This window comes from Bombina bombina, chromosome 3 (genome assembly GCF_027579735.1).
Source record: "Bombina bombina isolate aBomBom1 chromosome 3, aBomBom1.pri, whole genome shotgun sequence".
NCBI lineage: Eukaryota > Metazoa > Chordata > Amphibia > Anura > Bombinatoridae > Bombina > Bombina bombina.
Window position 1 is genome coordinate 592,598,531 of NC_069501.1, and position 17,500 is coordinate 592,616,030.

General features: G+C 36.0%; 1 long non-coding RNA gene across 1 annotated transcript; it reads left to right on the forward strand.

Moving 5' to 3' along the window:
• Nucleotides 1-1,626: 1,626 nt before the first annotated feature.
• On the forward strand, nt 1,627-2,325 carry LOC128651814 (uncharacterized). Its single transcript, XR_008401189.1, has 3 exons — nt 1,627-1,770; nt 1,972-2,049; nt 2,132-2,325. It is a non-coding gene; the product is annotated as an uncharacterized LOC128651814 (long non-coding RNA).
• Nucleotides 2,326-17,500: the final 15,175 nt, after the last annotated feature.

Consider the following 17,500-nt stretch of genomic DNA (forward strand, 5'->3'; position numbering starts at 1 on the left):
AAAATGTCCAAATTGGGCCCAAAGTGTAAATATTTTGTGTAGCCACCATTATTTTCCACCACTGCCTTAACCCTCTTGGGCATGGAGTTCACCAGAGCTTCACAGGTTGCCACTGGGGTCCTTTTCCACATCTCCATGATGACATCACGGAGCTGGTGGATTTTAGAGACCTTGCACTCCTCCACCTTCCATTTGAGGATGCCCCACAGATGCTCAATAGGGTTTAGGTCTGGAGACATGCTTGGCCAGTCCATCACCTTTACCCTCAGCTTCTTTAGCAAGGCAGTGGTCATCTTGGAGGTGTTTTTGGGGCGTTATAATGTTGGAATACTGCCCTGCGGCCCAGGGGATCATGCTCTGCTTTAGTATGTCACAGTACATGTTGGCATTCATGTTGGCATTCATGTTGGCAGAACTCATGCAGGCCTAGACCATGACATTCTCACCACCATGCTTGACTGCAGGCAAGACACACTTGTCTTTGTACTCCTCACCTGGTTTCCGCCACACAAGCTTGACACCATCTGAACCAAATTAGTTTATCTTGGTCATATCACAGGACATGGTTCCAGTAATCAATGTCCTTAATCTGCTTGTCTTCAGAAAACTGTTTGCAGGCTTTCTTGTTCATAATCTTTAGAAGAGACTTCCTTCTGGGATGACAGCCATGCAGACCAATTTGATGCAGTGTGTGGCGTATGGTCTGAGCACTGACAGGCTGACCCCCACCCCTTCAACCTCTGCAGCAATGCTGGCAGCACTCATACGTCTATTTCCCAAAGGCAACCTCTGGATATGATGCTGAGCACGTGCACTCAAATTCTTTGGTTGACCATGGCAAGGCCTGTTCTGAGTGGAACCTGTCCTGTGAAACTGCTGTATGGTCTTGCCCACTGTGCTGCAGCTCAGTTTCAGGGTCTTGGCAGTCTTCTTATAGCCTAGGTCATCTTTATGTAGAGCAACAATTCTTTTTTTCAGATCATCAGAGAGTTCTTTGCCATGAGGTGCCATGTTGAACCTCCAGTGACCAGTATGAGAGAGTTTGAGAGCGATACTACCAAATTTAACACACCTGCTCCCCATTCACACCTGAGACCTTGTAACACTAACGAGTCACATTACACTGGGAAGGGAAAATGGCTAATTGGGCCCAATTTGGACATTTCCCCTTAGGGGTGTACTCACTTTTGTTGCCAACGGTTTAGACATTAATGTCTGTGTGTTGAGTTATTTTGAGGGGACAGCAAATTTATACTTTTATACAGGCTGTACACTCACTACTTTACATTGCTGTAAAGTGTCATTTCTTCAGTGTTGTCACATGAAAAGATATAATAAAATATTTACAAAAATGTGAGGGGTGTGCTCACTTTTGTGAGATACTGTATATATACTGCATGTATATATATATATATATATATATATATTTAGAAATATATATACTGCATGTAAATATATATATATATATATATATATATATATATTATTTTAAATAGGTTTTTATTTTTATTAGTGGAATAAAGATTACATGCATTACAGCTGCAGATGGATTACACAAAAGAAAAATATCACATGGATCTAATGTTGACATACAACTTTATATTTTCACAGATCTCATGTGGCCGAGAGAAAGATTCCCCCGGTTCTTCAGGCCAGTGTCAATGGCTACCCCTAGGAGCAACCACTCTTTTCCCCAACTGCCATTGACACTGCTTGAGGGTCATCCAGACGATGACTCAGTGACAGATTTGGACATCCCTGATATCTGAGGTAATTTTTAAGTATAATACTATGTTTGCAGTATTTCGCATGAAAAATGTTTTTTTAGACACGTTCATTCAGGGTGCAGGTCAATGTAATGGATTGTATTTTTAGAATTAAAATGTTTGCACGATTTTTTCCACAACAATTTTGTGTATAATATAGGCCTCATACTAACAATGATTTGTGTTTGTGCTTCATCTCTGACAGACGACCAAGTACCGGGGGAGGATCCTGCCCCAGCCTTCTCGCCGACGCTGCCAGATGAGGAGGTGGCTAGAGTAGAATGTAAGAAAACTTAATATTAGGTTTTAACAATTGTATCTTAATAGTGAATTTGTAGAACATATTTTATTTTGTCTTTTTATAGATTGCGATCAAGGGACACAAACAGAGCACTTCCTTCGGGATCTATTTACCCAACTGGAGGAGGGGCTACAAATTGTACCACAGCAGTACGGGGCCTACAGGAGGCCATGCAAAATATTTTATAAAATACTGTATTTTATTTCTTTAAAAAAAAAAAATTCAATAGTTTTATAATAAATATATATTTAATCAAAACTATAGCTGTATTCATTTAAATATTATTTTGAAGTGACATGAAAGCAAAATATATGTTGAATGATATATAAATAGCATGCAATGTGGTAAATTATTCTTTGGTTTTATATATATTTTTATCTATATTTTATTTCTCTCCATCTTTCAAATATACTTGAATGAAGAGCATATTTAGATAAACTATGTAGCTGATGATAGATAACTGCACATAGATGACTCATATGATTGGCTTGCACATGCGCATTGCTATTTCTAATAAAAAAGGATATCTGAGGATTAAAGGGACACTGATCCCAAATGTTATCTTTCATGATTCAGATTGAGCGTGCAATTTTAAGCAACTTTCTATTTACTCCTATTATCCAAATTTCTTCATTCTATTTGTATCTTTATTTGAAAATCAAGAATGTAAGATTAGAAGCAGGCCCATTTTTTAAGAACAACCTGGGTTGACCTTGCTAATTGGACAGCACCAATAAACAAGTGCTGTCCAGGGTGATGAAACTGAATTTGTCTGAGTCCTTAGCTTAGATGCCTTCATTTTCAAATAAAGATAACAATAGAACGTTAAAAAAATTGATAATAGTAGTAAATTAGAAAGTTGCTTAAAATTTAATGCTCTATCTGAATCATGAAAGATAAAAATTGTGTTTAGTGTCCCTTTAATAAAAGTTCAAGGGTTGTAATGTTGCTTGAGATGTTCTTCTATATCTTCATAATTATATTTCTGATATGATTTTGGTGTCCCTTTAAGTTCGGAAATAACATTATTTTAAAAAAAAATATAAAAATATTAATAAATATATATACATATATATATATATTTACATAGAGATATATATACATAAAAACATATATATTTACATGTATAGAGATACATATGTACATACAATCATACATATAAATATATAAAGGAATATATATATATATATATATATATATATATATATATATATATATATATATATATATACATACTAAAGTATGTATGTCCAATATTAAAAATAATTCCAATAATTCACTCTCCACTTTGCACCAAATATGTCGCTACTTGCTATATTCGCAATTAGTCCTGCTCAGAAAAAACATACATTTACACTATATACAATAATGTGCTAAAGAGAAAGATGCTTGTTCATGGACAGTAATGAAATGGTATAAATAAAGTTTGGAAAAACCTGAATAGACGCGAGATCGATGGCTGCTAGTTAACAACAGTCTGATGCTCTTAGTACCGTATTTGACGCACGTGTTTTTGACGTTTTTTTTCATAAATAAGGAGATCGTATTCAGATCTGCAGCCGCGATGTTTGGCAATGTTTGTCGAGGGTATTGACGCCCGCGAATGCAACATAGTTGACTCTTTGATAAATATCCCCCTAGATACTGACTTTTGCCTAAAGAAGCCATTTTGTTCTGAAAATTGTGTTTTTTTTTATTTTGTGTACATATTTCCTGTATTTTCTGTTTGTATCTTAATAAAGAGACCAAAAAATAAGTATGGCTGGTTATTAAAACTCTGCTTAAACAACAAATCTAATGGTGGCCTAAGACTTTTGCACAGTACTGTATATATATCTATAAGCGCTGTTTACCCTTTGATATATATATATATATATATATATATATATATATATATTCGGTATATATACCATATTCTTTTGAAGCCTTATAAAACATTTTTATTAATATTTAAATGATAATTTTTTTTATCAGATAGTGTATTATCCAAACTAGAGAATGTTTGATTATATGGCCCATAGAAAGTAGTGAAGCTTTCTGGGAAACTGAAGTTGACAATTTTTCAATTTTATTTTAAATCGAAGAAATGCAAAGTGCAATCTAATTTGTAAAATATATACACAGATATAAAAGGTATGATACTAATTTGTTAAAGTTACACAAAAACTGTGAAAGAATAATCAGAATTTGTAAAACTGCAATCCTAAATACACTGCTGTATACAAAATAAAATACAAAATAGAAAATGCTAAGTTTAAATGTAATAAACTTAGTCTGAAGTATAAAGTAATATATAATACAAAGCACAAAGTGTAAATGCAGCAGAACTCATGTCAATCAGTGCTATATTGCACTGGGCTTGTCTCTCCTTAACATACAGAAATGTAGGGAATGTCCCTTGGAAACGCATAGCAAAATCAACCCTTTAAGAATTTCACTAGGGATCTCACAGTCCTGAGGATCATTTTAGATCATCGCACCTGAGTAGAGAACTTTCGATCATCAGACTCTAAGTGGTATCACAATCCTTTAGAAAAGCTTATAAAGTGGAAAATTATGGATGGAGGACAATCATTTGCGTGCCACAACCCCCATTGCAAAATACCCCCTAGCCTATTAACCCCCATATCTGCAACAAACCCCATTGCAAAATACCCCCTTACTTATTCTAACCCTAACCAAAACAACCCCCCATTGTAAAATACCCCCTAACCACCTAACAGCTAATCCCCAAGACGCCAAATCTAATCTACGAAAAAATAAAAAACCTGTGATTAGTTACTACAAACAAAAATTACCAAACTTTAAAACCCCAACCAGTAAGACCTATCCTAAAGCTAAATTCCCCTTAAAAAATGTCCACCCCTAAAAAAAAAACGTAAATTAAAATTAAAACCAAAAACTATCCTAAAAAAAGATGCCCTGAAAAGGGCATCAGCGATTAAGCTCTTTTGGCAAAATAAAAAAATACCCTATCCTAAAAAAAAAGATGCCCTGAAAAAGGGCATCAGCGATTAAGCTCTTTTGGCAAAATAAAAAAATATCCTATCCTAAAAAAAAAAGATGCCCTAAAAAAGGGCATCAGCGATTAAGCTCTTTTGGCAAAATAAAAAAATATCCTATCCTAAAAAAAAAAGATGCCCTAAAAAAGGGCATCAGCGATTAAGCTCTTTTGGCAAAATAATTAAAAAAAAATACCCTATCAGCCCATATAATAAAAGCTTATAATAGGTTGGTGGTTTAGGAGTTACTAGTATAGGGAGTTTATAGCGGTGGGCTATGTAGCAGGTTAGGGGTTAAAAGTGTAGCATGGTTATTTGCGATGGGCTATATGTCAGTTTAGAGGTTATAAGAATAGAGGGCTTATTGTAACTGGTTTAAAACGCAAGTGTAGGTGTTAACTTTTATTTAAGATCACTGCTTCTTTGAATTCAATGGCCCATATTTATCAAGCTCGGTACGGAGCTTGAAGGGCCTTATTTCTGGCGAGTCTTCAGACTCGCCAGAAACAGCAGTTATGAAGCAGCGATCACAAAGACCGCTGCTCCATAACCCTGTCCTGTCTGCCTGCTCTGAGCAGTCAGACAGACATTGCCGGAAATCAACCCGATCGAGTACGATCAGGTTGATTGACACCTCCCTGCTGGCGGCCGATTGGCAGGGGGCGGAGTTGCACCAGCAGCTCTTGTGAGCTGCTGGTGCAATGTTAAATGCGGAGAGCATATTGCTCTCCGCATTTAGCGAGGTCTTGCGGACCTGATCCACACTGTCGGATCAGGTCCGCAAGACGTTTGATAAATAGAGGTAAATGGGTTTACTGTGATATTGTGAACACAATATCCTCTGGTTAACTTTTGTGCGTGTCAGGTTTCGTGCGAGCGAAAACATTTTACTTTAAACTTGTAATACGCGTTCTACCCGACATACGCAAAAAGTTAACCTCTAGTGATGTTAACGCTCGAGCAGTAGTGGTAATTAGATTTGGAATTGTATTAAAATTCAAAGAACACAGGAAAAAACATGAAATGCACTTCACAAGGGAATTCTTATTGATTATAATGGAGCTCTAAAACAGGGAAGAGGAAAAAATATATTATCACATTGGGCTACATTGTAATTGTACATTGTTGTTTTTTTTGCTCAAATCCACATTAAAAGTGGTGCAGTGTTTACATTACCACATATCTGTTTAGCGCAAACACGCTAATTTACGTTCCTCATATTCACAATCACATTTTACATTCAAATTTTTTACTTCAACTTAAAAGTCACATAACACAATCACATTTTAAGTTAAAACTTTTTACTTCAACTCAAAGGTCACATAAAGAATTTGGGCTTAGAAAAAAGTTGCACTAAGCTCCTACAAAAATAAGATAATAAATTGTTCCACTTACATTATCCACCGCCTACAATATTAACCCCGAAACCACCACATATCTCACCGCAAATTATCCCACTACACTAGTAACCCCTAAACCACCACCCCACCAAAAACGGCCACATAGCCCACCGCTATAAACCCCCTATACTACCCTAAATTGCCAATACTCCCATCTCAAATTACCCTCTAACCACCACAGCCCCCATCACAAAATATCCCCTAACCTATTAACCCTAACCTATTAACCCCTAACCACCACAACCCCATCGCAAAATACCCCCTAACCTCTTAAATAACCCCTTAAGAGCCCTAACCTAAGACCCCCTAAGTTACAAAAAGAAAAACACAACTATTACAAAAAAGTATAAAACACTATTATTACAAAAAAAAAACTACCAGTAAGACCTATCCTAAAACTAAAATCCGTAAAAAAAAAGCCCACCCCTAAAAAAACTACACTATCATTAAATCCAACTCTAAAAATATATGTGTATATGGATTTGTATTTATGTGTACATATGTATGTGTATGTATGAGTGCAGAGTTTTAAAATTATATCTCAGTAGAAAATCATATTGTAAATGTTACTGACCTTCGGCTTAGTGCACCCTCACCTTAGCTTGAACTATAACAGACATATGTTTTTCAGCATGCCCCCATAGAAGTTTATTATTTTTAACTTGAGTGGTGTTAGCGCACAATAGCTCTAATATTTTTGCGTTTCACTTGTAATCGAGGCCTGAATATTTTGAATATATTTTTTCATGGTTGTGAATTAAACAGTTTTTGAGTTGTGATGTTGAGGTGAGTTATTTCCACGAGATATTGGAAATATTTAATATGGGCCATTGTGTAAACCCTAAACAGGTATATAGCACTACGAGATTGGTGGCACTTTACAAATAAATGATAAATAAGTCTGATTAGACTTTTTCTTTTCATTGTCCTCTGTTATATGAAATAAAGTTTATTAAATGAAAAAAAAACTAACATTCCTCAATGACAAGGTGAACTATATAATAGGAACTGGATATTTATTTTATTCTTACTGAAAAAACAGCTTAGTCCTTAGCAAATCTAATCCAGGTATCTAAAGTTTCAGCAAATGTCATTACCACATTCAAAAGTAACAGCCAAATAGCATTTAACATGCTGTCCATTATTCTGATCTTTTACAGAAAATATACGGCAAGTTATATAGGTTCTAATTATATAACTAGTAAAATAAAGCAGTGAGCAGATTTATTAAAGTAGTATGATAGCTCAGTGGTTAAATAGGTTATTTTGAAGTGAAATCAATATGGGATTTGAACCATTTTCTTTAGGCACCATGGGATACAGATTGCAAATAGAAGGCTGTAAAATTCAGCTGAGCATTCACCATTCCCTGACAAGTAAGCTTCAAAGTAAAACCAAGTAGCCTTTAGATGCAGTTCTACATTTAAAGGTTCATATAGTTTACTGACCTATAAGGAATTACTAAATCCAATTTTGAGCTAGATTATGAGTGGCTCACTAACTGTTGTGCACAAGCAATAAGGAGTTTATTGCGGCTCTTTGCACACGTTGGAAATAGCGGGTATATTACAAATTGAAAGTAAATGCTTTTGCTTGAGCGCAATTGAATTTAACGTAGGTCAGGATATCACAACCTCAGAGCTCTGGTTAACTGTTGCACAAGACAAAAAAGTGTCACAAAACACATCAAAAATACATTTAAAAGTAGAGTTACACTCATAATAACACTATATAATAAACATTATTTAAAAAAAAATGTATAAAAAAGTTACAAGGGCTCAAAGAGGTCTCAGATGTTAGAAAAAAAAGGCTGCAAAGGGCTTTAACATAGAGATACATACACATATATATTTAAATACATAAATACATATGTGTATATATATATATATATACACATAGAGAGAAGAGCACTCACAGGAACGAACAACCGGCTCAATACCATTGTTAGCCTGTTGGCAATTTACCACCTGGGTGCAGCTTCTTTTTAGCCCAGTAATGCTTTTCACAGAGTAGAACTTTCCTGTAGTATATCAGTCTGATCCCGCCTATTACGGTTAGTCCAGCGCCAAAATACCAAGCAGTTCCTCTCTGAACAAGGAACACAGCAACCCCAGATGATCGTTTCGACCTTCATTGGGCCTCGTCAGTGAGGTGTAGCAGTATTCCTCTAAGCACACTGAGCAAGGAGTCCACGTCTGGTTGCCCCATTTTTTTTGCTTTTCAAAGAGTAGAGCTTTCCTGTAGTGTATATATATATATATATATATATATATATAGTATATCCTGATATATATATATTCCAAGTAGAGGATTTTTATTTACGAATTGTGCATGTCGTGTAAATACTCCTGGGCATAATAACTTGTATACGCTGCTTGTAGGGAGGGGTTTAAAAAATGCAAACACTAATGTGTTCAAAAGCAATGCATTGTTACTGCACACGGTAAGGTAGAGTGAGCAGAATATCTTTGTAGAGTGCAAAAGAACATATATGTCCATTATTATGTACACAAAGCAACAATGTATAAAATCTTCCACAATCTTCAGTATTGAAGGATTTTGCTCCCATGTGATTATAATTCAGAAATGAACTTGTTCCAATAATATTGTAGAATGGCAGCCACTGAATAAAGTCAATGGTAATCCCAGTGATGTAGAGGTCATGATATCAGCCAATGAATGGCCCAAAATCTATCTTGGTATTAAGACCCCTGGGATCCACTGTGTCCAGGGTATAAATCCATTTGGATTCAATTTGTAGTAGTTTTCTCCCACAGTCGCCCCCCCTTTTCATGGGGGGGACATGATCAATGATCATGGTTTTCAGACTGGAGACTTTATGTTTGCGATGAGCAAAATGTTGTACTACCGGCTGTTCAGAGGTACCATTTTTTATGGCCTCCCTGATGGCATGTGGATGGTTGGCCATCCTCTCCTTAAACGTGGTGGTGGTTTTACCTGTATAACCTGTATACCTGTATAACATAAGGAACAGGGGCAAACTAGCAGATATATCACAAAGGTACTGCTGCAAGACAACCTGTGTCGGATTTTGAACCTCATGTTAGTGTGGGGGTGCTGGAACGTATCACCTGTCCATTACATGTTACACAGTCCCCACACTTGAAGCATCCCAGTCTCATGGGTTTCAGCCATGTATCCTTCTGGTATGAGCCAACAGGGTCAGTTTTGACCAGAATGTCCCGAATATTCCGGGCTCTACAATACACCATGCAAGGTGGTCCTTACTTCCATTGTGTCAGATGCTTGTTTGTCCGTATTATATCCCATCTGTCGCAGACAGCTCCATGCAGCTGCTTATGGGATGACGTGTAGGTCGTGACAAAATTCACCTTAGAATCATCATTGGGCCGTAATGGTTTGATCCTTCTTAATAGAGACATTTGGGTTTCTTGTGCTAGTTTCAACCTCGCCTTGTCAATATCAGTGGATAAGTATCCTTTTGCCAGGAGCTTGTTGCACATAATATCAAGTTGCTGTTGGAGTATTGCTGGTTTAGAATTATTACGCACCACCCTGGTGAGCTGCGTAGATGATCATCCCCATCTTTTGGTGATTTGGATGACAACTAGTAGATAAAAGCAAGGAATTCCTATCTGTTGGTTTAGAAAATAATGAAGTGCCAAAACGGTACCTCCCATTATCAGTAGTTTTAAATATATTGAAATCAAGGAAATGTACAGTATGTGTGTCATATTCAAGTTTAAATCTGATGGGAGAATTGGCACTATTTAAGTCATATGCCCACTGTTCAAGTTGTCTTTCAGTGCCTGTCCAGGCTAAAAACAGATCATCTATATATCTAGTATATAGAGAAATGTGTGGGTGTGTCTGTGGTTTCATCATGTGTAGCTCATAGCCTAACATATATAGGTTGGCATAGACCAGGGCCATATTAGACCAAATATATATATATATATATATATAGTATATTCCATCCTGATATTTATAGTATATATACAATATATAGAATATAAGGAAATAAAAAGCACTCCACAGAACTTGTACCTAAACACACTTTACTATTGTAAACGTTTTCAGACACCCTGTCCGTCCTCAGACAAATACATGTATTTGTCTGAGGATGGACAGTGTGTCCGAAAACGTTTACAATAGTAAAGTGTGTTTAGGTACAAGTCCCGTGGAATGCTCTTTATTTCCTTATTGTGCTATATTTGCTATATCGATCTTGTTTACTTTAGACTTGTAATACGAGAGAAAAACCCAACACTTGCAAAGAGCAACGATAAACCCCTTATCTCTCGCGTAAAAACTGTTAACATGCCATTCATAATCTTGCCCTAAGTTTTAATGTGTCCTAACCTGACTGCGTTATGATTTAAATAGCGAAACACCATGCGCAAAATGTTCTTTACATAGAAAATAATGTACTTTTTATTATTAAATATTAAATATATATGTTCATGTAAAATACATATTCTACACATAGAAATATACATATAAATATGTATTTAAGAATAAAAATAACAGTATCCTGTAAGTGAAAAACATTGGAATATGAAATATGTACAGTAAATATGCAGAAAAACACATAAATACATATAGTATCTCACAAAAGTGAGTACACTCCTCACATTTTTGTAAATATTTTATTATATCTTTTCATGTGACAACACTGAATAAATTACACTTTGCTACAATGTAAAGTAGTGAGTGTACAGCCTGTATAACAGTGTAAATTTGGTGTCCCCTAAAAATAACTCAACAAACAGCCATTAATGTCTAAACCGTTGGTAACAAAAAAGAGTACAACCCTAAGTGGAAATGTCCAAATTGGGCCCATAGTGTCAATATTTTGCGTGGCCACCATTATTTTCCACCACTGCCTTAACCCTCTTGGGCATGGTGTTCACCAGCGCTTCACAGGTTGCCACTGGAGTCCGCTTCCACTCCTCCATGACAACATCACAGAGCTGGTGGCTGTTAGAGACCTTGTGCTCCCCCACCTTCCGTTTGAGGATGCCCCACAGATGCTCAATAGTGTTTAGGTCTGGAGACATGCTTGGTCAGCCTATCACCTTTACCCTCAGCTTCTTTAGCAAGGCAGTGGTCGTCCTGGAGGTGTGTTTGGGGCGTTATCATGTTGGAATATTGCCCTGCGGCCCAGTCTCCGAAGGGAGGGGATTATGCTCTGCTTCGGTATGTCACAGTACATGTTGGCATTCATGGTTCCCTCAATGAACTGTAGCTCCTCAGTGCCGGCAGCACTCATGCAGGCCCAGACCATGACACACCCATCACCATGCTTGACGGTAGGCAAGACACCCTTGTCTTTGTACTCCTCACCTGGTTGCCGCCACACACGCTTGAAACCATCCGAACCAAATAAGTTTATCTTGGTCTCATCTGACCACAGGACCTGGTTCCAGTAATCCATGTCCTTAGTCTGCTTGTCTTCAGCAAACTGTTTGCGGGCTTTCTTGTGCATCATCTTTAGAAGAGGCTTTCTTCTGGGATGACAGCCATGCAGACCAATGTGATGCAGTGTGCGGCGTATGGTCTGAGCACTGACAGGCTGACCCCCCTCCACCCCTTTAACCTCTGCTGCAATGCTGGCAGCACTCATACGTCTATTTCCCAAAGACAACCTCTGGATATGACGCTGAGCACTAAAAACCTGTCCTGTGAAACCGCTGTATGGTCTTGCCCATCGTGCTGCAGCTCAGTTTCAGTTTTTCACATGCAAAAGCGGGGAACAGCCATGGACTCCAATGTAGCCCCCTCATATGCCAATTTGTTCATGAGTGGCTTTGAGAACAAATTTGTCTACACTAATCAGCCATTCATCAGCCATTGTAAGCTGTGGCTAAGGTACATAGATGATATTTTTGGCATATGGGGGGGCTCATTGGAGTCCCTGATACAGTTTGTTGAGGATATCAATGCCTCCATGACAGGCCTAAGATTTACCCTTACTTACTCTATCCAAAAGATTAACTTTCTGGATACAACTGTATATCGACATGGAAATACATTAAGTACAGATCTATATGTAAAACCCACAGATAGAAATACTCTGCTGCGATATGAAAGTTTCCATCCTGATACTGTTTTTAAATCCATACCCAGGAGTCAACTTTTGCGTACTAAAAGAATAGTTAGAGATCAAAAAGTATTGCCAGAAAGACTAGTGTCTATGGGCAATAAATTTATCCAAAGAGGATATCCAAAAGAAAATATCGCTAAAAACATTCAGGATTTGGATAGAATACATGATAAAAAACCAACAGAGAAAGGAACAGATAGATTAGTGCTTTCAATGGAATACAGTGACAAGAGTAATGACATCTTTAGAATAGTAAGAAAACACTGGCACCTTTTGTCAAAATATAATCCAGAGATAGGATCATTTAAACTCCCTCCTATGCCATCATATAGAAGGGTAAAAAATCTTAGGGATCACATAGTAAAAGCTGACATAGGTACAACTAAAATGTCTGATGTAAATTACCTAACTACCCCTAATAAAGGCTGTTACCCCTGCTTACACTGTGCTCAATGTAATTCAGTTATTAAAGGGAAATTCTTAGCACAAAATGACAAAAGAAAGCAATATACAATCAATGGGTTATATACATGCCAAACTAACTATTAAATCTACCTACTTAAATGCCCATGTGGCCTTTGTTACATTGGCGAGACCACCCAAGCCGCCAGGGATAGGTTTAGTCAACATAAAGCATCCATTAAATCAAAAGATATGTCACTTCCAGTATCAGCACATTTCACAAATATGGGCCATACAGTAAGCCAGCTTCGCTTTCAAGTGATTGACCATATCCCCCATCATAGAAGAGGGGGTAATAGGGAATTAAAACTAAAACAGAAAGAAGTATGGTGGATTAAACGTCTGAACACATTACATCCATATGGTCTGAATAGAGATTATGATTTGTATTTGTTTTTATAATGGTTTTAAATGATGGAATATATTCTGGTACCACTAGAGGTCACTGTGTTGTTGAAATTTACAAACCTGGATAGGTATGGGTTAAACCAATTAACACTGAGAATTGAAGCATGATTGGTCCAGATACCCTTTTTAAAGTCTGTTTGTTTGATTTTAACTTATGCATGATTAAGGACTATGTAGGTCCGAAACGTCGCTTTTTACTGGTTGCTAAACCTCAAATAAAGATTTTTCACCTTTAAAAGAAGATTGTGTGCTGTGGTGCTGTTACCTTGTTTTCTACATGGACTATATATATATATATATATATATATATATATATACAGTATATATATACACATATATATATAAACATGCATACATGTACATATTTAGACATGTATATGTATGTATCTCTATGTTAAAGCCCTTTGTGTTAATTTTTTTTTAACACCTGAGACCTCATATATTTGTGCCCTCATCTTTTTTGTATGCATTTTTTTTTCAGTATAATTTTTATTAGATAGTGTTATTATGAGTGCAACTGTAAGGTATTTTTAATGTTTATGGTAACACTTTTTATTTAAGCGTAACAGTTAAAAAGAGCTCTGAAGTCATGCTAAACCAATGTGCATTAAATACAATTGCGAACGTGTTTACTTTCAACTTGTAATACGCGCGCTACTTCTGACGTTTTCAAACCCCGATATTGCATGCGCACAACATTTAGTTTGACACTCGTAATCTGGCCCTGACAAGGGTGTTTGTTTTGGATTATATTATAATTATGGGGGTCTTGAAAATGTTTCCAATGTGAAAAGGGGTCCCAGGTGAAAAAAGTTTAATGAGCTCTGGTTTAGGGGATAACAGTGGTTATGGGCTTTAGCATGGTGATGTTTTTGTTGGGAATTGTGACAGTTTAGGTGTTAACAGTTAAGAGGGTTTGCTTGGGGTTGTGCCAGTTTTTGGGTAATTAGCAGAGGGTGTTTGGCATTACGTTTTTTTAGAGTTTATGGGGTTTTAGCTGGTTGTTAGCATACAGCTTTTTATAATGAGGTGGTTTTGAGGTTTAATATTGGTCAGGGTTTTTTTTTCATTGGAGTTGGGGCAGTTAGGGTTAAATGCATTGTGGGAGGGTATGTTGCTTTAGGTTAGGTAGACTTGTAATACCAAATCAAGTGATATTAAAGAGACACTGAACCCAAATTTTTTCTTTTGTGATTCAGATAGAGCATGAAATTTTAAGCAATTTTTTAATTTACTCCTATTATCAAATTTTCTTCATTCTCATGGTATCTTTATTTGAAATGCAAGAATGTAAGTTTAGATGCCGGCCCATTTTTGAGGAACAACCTGGGTTGTCCTTGCTGATTGGTAGATAAATTCATCCACCAATAAAAAAATTGCTGTCCAGAGTTCTGAACCAAAAAAAAGTTTAGAGGCCTTCTTTTTCAAATAAAGATAGCAAGAGAACAAAGAAAAATTTGTAATAGGAGTAAATTAGAAAGTTGCTTAAAATTGCATGCTTTATCTAAATCACAAAAGAAAAAAAATTGGGTTCAGTGTCCCTTTAACTGTGTGAGGCAGAGTGCAAAATAATGTGGTATTCACATTCAGTGCTCGACTTGTAACCTATGAGTAAAGCGGTATGGTGTAAAACTGGGATATTATTGATTGTGGGAAAAAGTCAGGAAAACTGGCACTCTGAAAATAAATTTTGTGATTTAAATATAGATATATAGTTTAACTTCCCAGGCCATATAATAATAAACATATTGTTTTGCAGGTGCTTGGATCAGATGAATGAATTGAGATTTTTGAGCTCAAAGAACGGAAATACTGAAAAAGTATGTATAGTAGTAACTAACAGTAGGAAAAGAGGGTTTATGGGATTTATAATAGCAGAAATTGGTCTCTGTGGTACTGTAGCATAGAGGACAGTGAGTGCCTGCGGTGATAATCTATAGTAAATTTAAATGAGTGTAATTCAGTATACTCACACACATGTGCACGTACTCAAAGACACACTTGCAAACAGACATGAGTAGACACTAACTCGTAAGCACATATGCCTATAGAAACACACATACACACACACAAACAAGCACATATGTGCAAATGCACACACATATTTGTTTTTAAAAAACTACTAATTCAAAGATAAAAAAAAAACAACATTAAAAAAAAAACTTCCCTACCCCATAGAATTTAATAATCTTATTTAATAATATAACATAATATTATTTGGTGGGAGATATTACTTCCAGAATTTCAATGCTTCTTAACATCAATATAGTTTTTTTCCACATACATTATCGAAATACACACACACACACATATATATACACACACACACATATATATATATATATATATATATATATATATATATATATATATATATAGATATACACACACACATATATATATATATATATATACACACACACACACATATATATATACTGTGTGTATTCTGTAACAGACTCAAAGATTTCTCTTCATAGAAGCATGTTTTTCTAGAGTTAAACTTTAGGGAAGGACTAATTATAATAGAATAAATATCCTAAGAAATTGATACTGAATTTCCCATTAAAGTACTCCTGAACCACTCCAAGGCTAAGTACATTTTCTACCATTTTGAAAAACAAATCATTGAAATGCAAATAGCGCTTGTTTTTCACTGTAAAAATTATGTCAGCAGAGTTTAGATGATTGCAAGGGAAAAAAAAAGAAAAGGAAAAAAAAAAAGAAAATAACTTAATAGCACTTCACGGTGAAAGAAGTGTTATATGAGTGAGCTGTAAAAAAAAAAATAAAGAAAAGAGAAAAGCACAAAGCTGGACCTTTCACACACACCTTCAAACAAGAAGCTCCTTAACAATAGAATGATGATTTGCTGAAATTAAAATGCTATTATGGGGAAATTAGGGCTTCAATATTTTTAGCAGTCTTAATAGCCCATACAGCTTAAGGGACATCAGATAATAGATAATTACATTTCATCTTCAAGCGAATGAGTTGTTTTCTTACAGAAAATACTTTTCTTTCTTCCGCAGAGGTTAAAGCATAATCATCATTAGTAGACACTGTTGGCCTAAGGTTCTTGCATCAGCTTGGGGAATTTGCATTAGCATATAAATAGCCTTCGGAAGCTGTCTGATTCTTGCTATTTTACGTTTCATTGTGGCATCAGAATGCTCTTAGCAAAAAGCTTTCCTGGAGAAGAAGAGCTGTGTAATATGTACTAAGAATCCTTACTTTGTTGTAGAAGATTGTCCTGCAATATTTTTTTCTCGCTGGTATTGTACTCATTCAATAGCCTAATTACAAGCACCAGGGCACAAGCTGATACAATCACAACCAGTGGCAGTTTACAGAGTGGTTTCTCTACCCACCTTTCAAATGATTACAACTTAAAGGGAAGCCTTTGAATTATAATAATTGCAGATTTATCCAATTGCAATACAAAACATTGTACTGTGGCTGAGGGAGTTTCTGTGTCATTGGTTTTACAGTAGACAGATCTGAATTTAATCCCCAAATTAGTAGAAATGCACAAGGCATATTATCTTCCTGATATGTGAAAATGTTATATCATTTCTTTTTTCCAACTTCCATACTCTTGCAAATATTTAGAGATTTTTCCCACCTTTATGTTTCAATTTTTCCAACAAAACACATACAAACACCACACACACATATACACACACATATAAACACAAATACACACACACACACATATTAAAACACAAGACAAATACACACATACAAACACATACAACCATAAATACACACACATACATACAAACACACACGCACAAATACACAAACACATGCACACACATATACAAAAACACACACATACAAATATACACACACATACAAACACAAATACACACACACATACAAACACACACACATACAAACACAACACACACACATACACACACACACACACAAACACAAATACACACACATACACAAATACATACACACACATACAAACACAAATACACACACATACAAACACAACACACACATACACACACATACAAAAACACACACATACGCATACATACACACACACACACACATAC